Here is a 6,715-nt window from a genome sequence, read left to right on the forward strand (position 1 = left end):
GCGATTAGGTAATGCATTCAGCGAGTACTTTTACTTTTAATACTCAAGTATTTTTAAAAGCCAGGACTTTTTTACTTTTACTTAAGTAAAATGTTAATGTGGTACTTTGACTTTTACTTGAGTACATTTTGACTGTGTATTTGTACTTTTACTTAAGTAAATTTTTTGAGTACTTTCTCCACCACTGCATATTGGAATGGCGTATAATGAACTTAATTAAAAAAAAAAAAAAAAAAGATTCCTGATCTTAAAATCAATATTTTTGGCATGAATTCAGAAATAGCACATGTCCACAGAGTGTAGATAAATTGTCAATGGAAAGCCCCTTCCATGTCAGACCTTTCCTGTCTTTGCATGATCGTGTGTAATCCTGCCTTAGGGCCTTTTTCTAACCTGGCAGTTCATCTGTTCTGGCAGATACCAGCGCTCCCACTAACTGTAGTCAGACGCTAAGCAACAATTATTCATCTGCCGCTGACACAGACGTGGATGTCAGTTTTTCTCTCATCCATATCAGCTAGACAGGTTCTTATTTCATCATAGAGAGTGGGACATTCATCATACACCTACACACACAATAGGTAATAAAGAGACACTGTCAGGTTACATTATGTGAGGTGTATGATCCGGAGATTTGGTCTTTGACCTGTTAGAGTGTTTAAAAGTTGAAACTGCTTTGATTATTAACTGCCTGCCTTTCAAGATCTACAGTTTCAGCTTCAACTGACTATGAAAAGGCATTATAGCAGAAACAAAGTGGCATTAGTTGGGAACTGAACTCAAATAGAGCTAACTCATCAGTAAAGAAAATGTAGTGATCTGAAAAGTATTTTAACATTTTATTTAAAAAAAAAAGAAGTCTTCAAAGATTATATATGCTCAGTATAAATAATATTGATATCGAGAACATAATTTAGCAAGGTTGGCATTGCCTAGCAATGCTGCTTTATACTTTATGCACTTAGTAGTGGTTGAATACTGAAGAGACTAGCTTTAGTAGCTTTGCATTAACCGATAATGTTATTCCAAGCCAGAATTGTTCAAATATGGTTTTTAGTTCATAGTGCAATGATCTAGCTTCCCTTCATTCACCTTTATTATAGGTAATTTCAAACATAAGTGCTCAAGTGATTTTAGAATTTTTTTTTTTTTTTTTTTTTTTTTTGGAATCACCAAAAAATGTCTAGTTTGCTGTTGATCACATCAAAAATATAATATTCTGTCAAATCGAACAATTTAAATACATTTGCAAGGTTACATTTCTCACAGTTGTCCTTCAAACACTTCTGCAAAGCAAACACTCTTAATGATTTATGAAATGAAAGAACTTGAATGAATCTTGGGTTAAGGATCTTGCCATGATAATTTTAGTCGTGTTTCCATCCAAATATTATGCAGATTTTAAGAGAATGCTTGGAATTTGAAAAAAAAAAATGCAAATTAGGCACGTTTCCACTGGAGTAAATCAAGCAGGCTGTGCAGAACCTGATTTCATCAGATTATAACCAATAAAGTATTTTGTTGCTGGATATAGGTACTGTATAATGTCCCAGTGTACAAAAGTGCATTCATTGATGAGTATTTACTTGTCTTTACACAATTGTAATAAAATGTTGATAGATTTAAAAATGATCAGGATTTTTAATGTCATAAATTACAATCAATTTGTTTAAAAGTGTCATTTAGTTTCTTTAATCTAACCTAATTCAGAATTAAAGTTATAATAATGTTCATTTAAACTGGTATAGTACAGCACAAGCCAATCCCATTAAATTTTCTTTTTTTTTTTGTTAGAGTCAAGAAAAAATGTAATCAAAAGCTCATTAGGGGCAGTCCTCTGTATAGTACATACTATGATCTTGTGGGCCAAGGCAATGTAACTAGAGCYCAGTTTGGCGACTACAGCGAATTGGAAAGCTGAGGTTTGATTTGATCCAAGAGAAACTTGAGTTTGAAGGTTAAACACAGGTTGTCAAAACTCTGCAAAGCCTGTTTGGCTCTTAAAAGGGTGTCAGAGGTACATGGTGGTGCACAGTACACCAATCAGAAATAAAGTCCATTATTTCCCCCAGAGCACACCTGTAGTATCCTTGTAAAGCTCACACCTCTGTTTAGAGTGGCTCTGCTCCCTGCCTTCTCTAATTGGTGCGCCATGGACCCGAGCTTGGGGCTAATGGACGGGTCTGCCCGGCCCCGGACAAAGCCTGCTCTGTTACAGACTCTGGTGTTAATGTGTTTCCTTTACTGGCAGCGGCAGCGTAGGACAGCCAGAAGGAGGTGGAGGGGGTGAGGGGARCTGAGAGGGGAGCTGACAGGAGGTTCTGAGCCCAAAAGGGGCAGCGGTGGCCGTTTAACCTTGCCCGCAGCCTGGCGGAAAGTCTAATAAAACCGTGGGCCATGAAAACTGAGCAGACAGCAAAACCCCTGCCAGAAACTGACACTCACTTTCTCTCTCCCACTCTCATTTAACTTTTTCCCCCTCCATTCCGTTTCGTTCGTTGGCCAACAGGAAAAACGTAGCAAACAGAATTCGTTGGCACAGCTGGGCTTGAGCACGGGAGGAAAAGGAGGAGGAGGGTGTTGAGAAATGTATGGAGATGTCTCTTATTCCCAAGCCAGACCATGTGGGTCCAGACAGGATGGGGACAGGAGCTGTCAGCTGGGGGCATGGGTCTGGAGGAGGATGGGGAAGGAACTGTGGTTTTGAGGAGATTTTGGCTCAAGGGACCTCAGTTACTCAAAAAAAATTCTGTTGTTCGAGACATTCAGGTAAAAAAAAAAACAAAAAAAGGTGACTTATAAAGCCTTAAACTGTGTGAAGGCTCAGCCCCCAAAACACGCAGACATTTACATGTCTGACTCACACACATTTATATTACTGTCAGTATATTTATGCACATTTACTGAGACTAAACCACAATGTGATTTATTCCAATCTTTCCTCTGTAACATTTATTCTGAAGACATATTGTGCGGTTGTGGCATGGCCGAGTGGTGCATTAGGCCTGGAAAAACTGAAAGGCTATAAGCTGTAAAGCTACACAAACGCAATACTTGATTCATTAAAAATAACTAACAAGATGATCTTTAATGGAATATTTGCGCAGGTAGAACATCTACTTATTTTGTGTGCCTAGTTTCAGCCTCTAGAACAATTTATTGAGTAGCTATTTGATTTTTTTAAAAAGCCTGCAGGTTGTTTACATTTTGGTAAAAAAAATTAAAGAAAAACACTAGAGTTGATCCAAGTCTTTTCCATTTATTTGAGTCTTTTCTGTTACAAGCTTGTCTGAACTGGTCTTATTTTGAACATACAAAGTGAATRATAGACAAGACATAATTTAATTTTCATAGTGTTGCCATAGAGATCTTTCAGCTACCTCAACACTGCATCTGTACACCTGTTTTGGCATCCAGCCAAAACTCCAAATCTCATAATCCTGTTTTGTCTTTGAATAATGGCCCTGGGGAGTGAATGGCTACATGGTGGAATTAAAGGGAAAAATGTAATCTGTAATTTCTATTTCCGCTGCCTTTTAGGTTTTAGGTCAATTTGTTAGCACCAAAATTAAWGCAAGCTCATCTAGTGAACATCCAAGTTTTCTTTATCTGCACTGAGTTATTGAATTAAATACCTAACAAGCAGGAGGACCGAGTAATAATGCAGCAAGAATATTTTCCAGATAGGGCGATTTGGCTCTACTTCAACCTAACCAAAGCCTTTTTAATGTCTGCCATTCACTTTCTGTGTGAAATCTGCAGCTTCGGCAAAGAGAGAACATTTGTGCTACATCCAAGACTGGTCATGGTTTCTTCTCAGTCAACATAGTGTCTATTCACACCTGAAACACAGGTGCCCTCATTTAAGGGCYGACACAACTGACAGGAAAGAGGCACGGAGAAAGAAATTTGATGCAAGGTGATCTGGAAACATAATAGTACAAGAAAAAGATAAATCGATGTTTCTGTGTTCATGAACTTAAAAAGTAAAAGACCGAGTACTCATCATGTCTTCCCTTTATCAGAAAATAATACAATGTTCTCCCTAGTTTTGACATTTGTTGTTAGAAAAATAAAGCCTTTCATTTAGTAAAGATCTACATGAAGAGTATATATTAAGCAGTCTTAAACAAAGCAAAGTGTGACCAACAAAGCTGGATAGTGAGCCACATTTACACATAGATATGCAGAATTAAAGTAAGTATGTAGATACATAGTAGATTTATGACGCTGTAGATCTGTTTCGAAACAATGTTTTTTGTTTGYATGCCATYGTGGACCCTTCTGAATACCACCAACAGCTGTCATAGGAGTGAAAATGGCTGGTCGTGGAATCTTTAAATTGGATCATCAGGAAAAACATTTGGTCAGATCAACACAAAACAAATCAAACTAAACTGGCCACATTTTTGTTTCAAAAATAAATAATTTGCAGCTCATGGCGACATCACTGCAAAATKTTAAGATAAATTGATGTCTTTCAATTCACTGACACTTGTACAAATAAATCAATATTTCTTGTCATCCACCATTTTGAAAGAATTCTTACCAATGCTGAAGGTTTTGTTACTGCCACAATTAGATTTTAACATTACAGTGAGGGAGTGCACAAATAATCAGATAAAACTTTAAAATTATTTTGTCTTCTGAGAATTTTTCTGCTTGCTAGAAACCCAATATTGTTTTGCACAAACCAGCACCTCCTTTTACTTGACAGCCTGTGTTTTGTAAGCATACAGTAACTATGATGTCAAATTGTGAAAGAGTATATTATTATAATAATTAGTTGACTTTTCTTWTCATTTTCATTTCACTCTCGTCTATCATACCACATTGAATTGAATCAAAACAGTTTTCACTGACTGAATGTAGTACTTCCTTGCATWGTTATGCTTGAGGTATTTTAAAAACAGACATTTTTTGGCAAAGAAAATKATAAAACTCTAAATTTTACTATGCAATATCATGGTGGTAAAGGAACCGATAAATTTGGGTGAATCTAAATTTTGTACAGGGGAACCTAAGTGAAAAATGTAGGCACACAAATGCAACAGTTTAAAAAGTTAATCTAGAAACTTACTTTGAAGTTCAATCGTGCTCCTTTAGAGCTATTGAGGATTCGGCAGAGGTTAAAAGACACAACGCGTTGCTCTTAACTTGCGCAATTAAGCTGCTCTGTCATCCAGATACTTGGTCGCCTTGGTGATCGTGCACAACAAACACTGATTGGAGGGGAGGAACAGGTATGAGTAAAGGTAAGAAAAAATACGATCCGTCTGAAGCTCTGTTCAGATCCGTCCCTGGCTCATGACAAAAATCTGTGCAAGGCGTAAAGAGAGTAGAGGACTCTGTCATCATCTTCACTTTGAGGCTTTAGAACCCTGCTCACCTGGCCATAGATCAGCTGCTGTTTAGGCTGTGCTCTTTCAGTTTTTTGCCCATCAACAACAAATGAAACTAAAGACCAAAACAAAAGGCGCCACCTTGTTGAGTTCTATCTTAAAGGACACCGACAAATCCTCTTGAAATCCACAAACCGAGTCATTCCCATCTGAAAATTCCTTTGAAAATAACCTCCTAAATAAATGGAAAACATATCCTCTTACAAATCTATCATGCGATCTGACCTTTTGGGCTCAAACTCAACAAAAGCAGAAAGATGATGCCAAGGCATGTGAAGACTGAGCGGCTGTATGTATGTTTGACTTTGGCACTGTTATTCTGACTACTCTTCTCTCCTGACATAACAATATATTATTCTGTACTGCCAAGCGTGAACCACAATACTCTCTGGGAAAATGGATAGATGGTACTTCCCTAAATAAACCAGGAGTAAGACTCCAACTGGAGCTTCTCACTGACTTCATGCGCACATATAAAACACAGTGTGCTGATTCACTATATCCTCTGACCAACAAACTGCTGATAAGTAGAAATTAAGTTAGGCTTTTTTTGTTTTCATGGCAAAAATGGATCTCTGGTTACATTCAGGTGATGGGTTGTGAAGAAAATGACAAAATAAATATATTTGACTGCTGATCCAACTTTCAAAGAACCGCACTGGATCATATTTCACAGTTATGTGGAGGTCATTTAGCACCGCTGCTAATGCTAATCCTTCTCATCAGAAACAAAGTGAGAAATGTTTGTTATGGCTAACAGCTAAGCTAACTGGAGAGTAGTGATCAGCGGTGTGAACTAGCCGGCAGATGCAGACTTCTGTTTGMTTTGCTTCACGCTGGATTTACACTGGCTTATTTATTTTTTTGTCTTGACGACTGCACAATTCAGACTTTCTGCACAAGAACAATGAAAATCGTCTGTTTGTTGGTACAGTACTCRTATGTTTACAAGAACGGTAAGAGAAACCAGAAGCACATTCCTGCCGGGATTAAGTCATCTGCAGTGGTGAAAGAAATAGAAATCTTTTCTGAACTTCCCATTTTGATCAGGAAATTCAGAGGAGCAACCACAACAACACAAAGTTAGACTATTTAAATTTGGAAGATCCTAAAAAAAATCTTCAGTGGGCACTTTTTGAGAAAAATAGATCAACTAATATCCTACGACCATGCCAGTTTTTCTGTGTATTTGGTAAGTGAAAGTCATATGACAGACATAAAGCATACAGTGCCATCAGAAAGTAATACCGGCCTTTTCTCCACATTTTGTTACATTACAATTCAAATAATGTTAAATATTTTATTAATAATTT

The 6,715-nt window shown here is 37.3% G+C and overlaps 1 protein-coding gene across 1 annotated transcript in view; it reads right to left on the reverse strand.

Moving 5' to 3' along the window:
- Positions 1–6,715, reverse strand: part of gmds (GDP-mannose 4,6-dehydratase) — a 127,676-nt gene that overhangs the window by 65,973 nt on the left and 54,988 nt on the right. The window lies entirely within an intron of this gene.

Source organism: Poecilia reticulata, linkage group LG4, assembly GCF_000633615.1.
Source record: "Poecilia reticulata strain Guanapo linkage group LG4, Guppy_female_1.0+MT, whole genome shotgun sequence".
Taxonomy (NCBI): domain Eukaryota; kingdom Metazoa; phylum Chordata; class Actinopteri; order Cyprinodontiformes; family Poeciliidae; genus Poecilia; species Poecilia reticulata.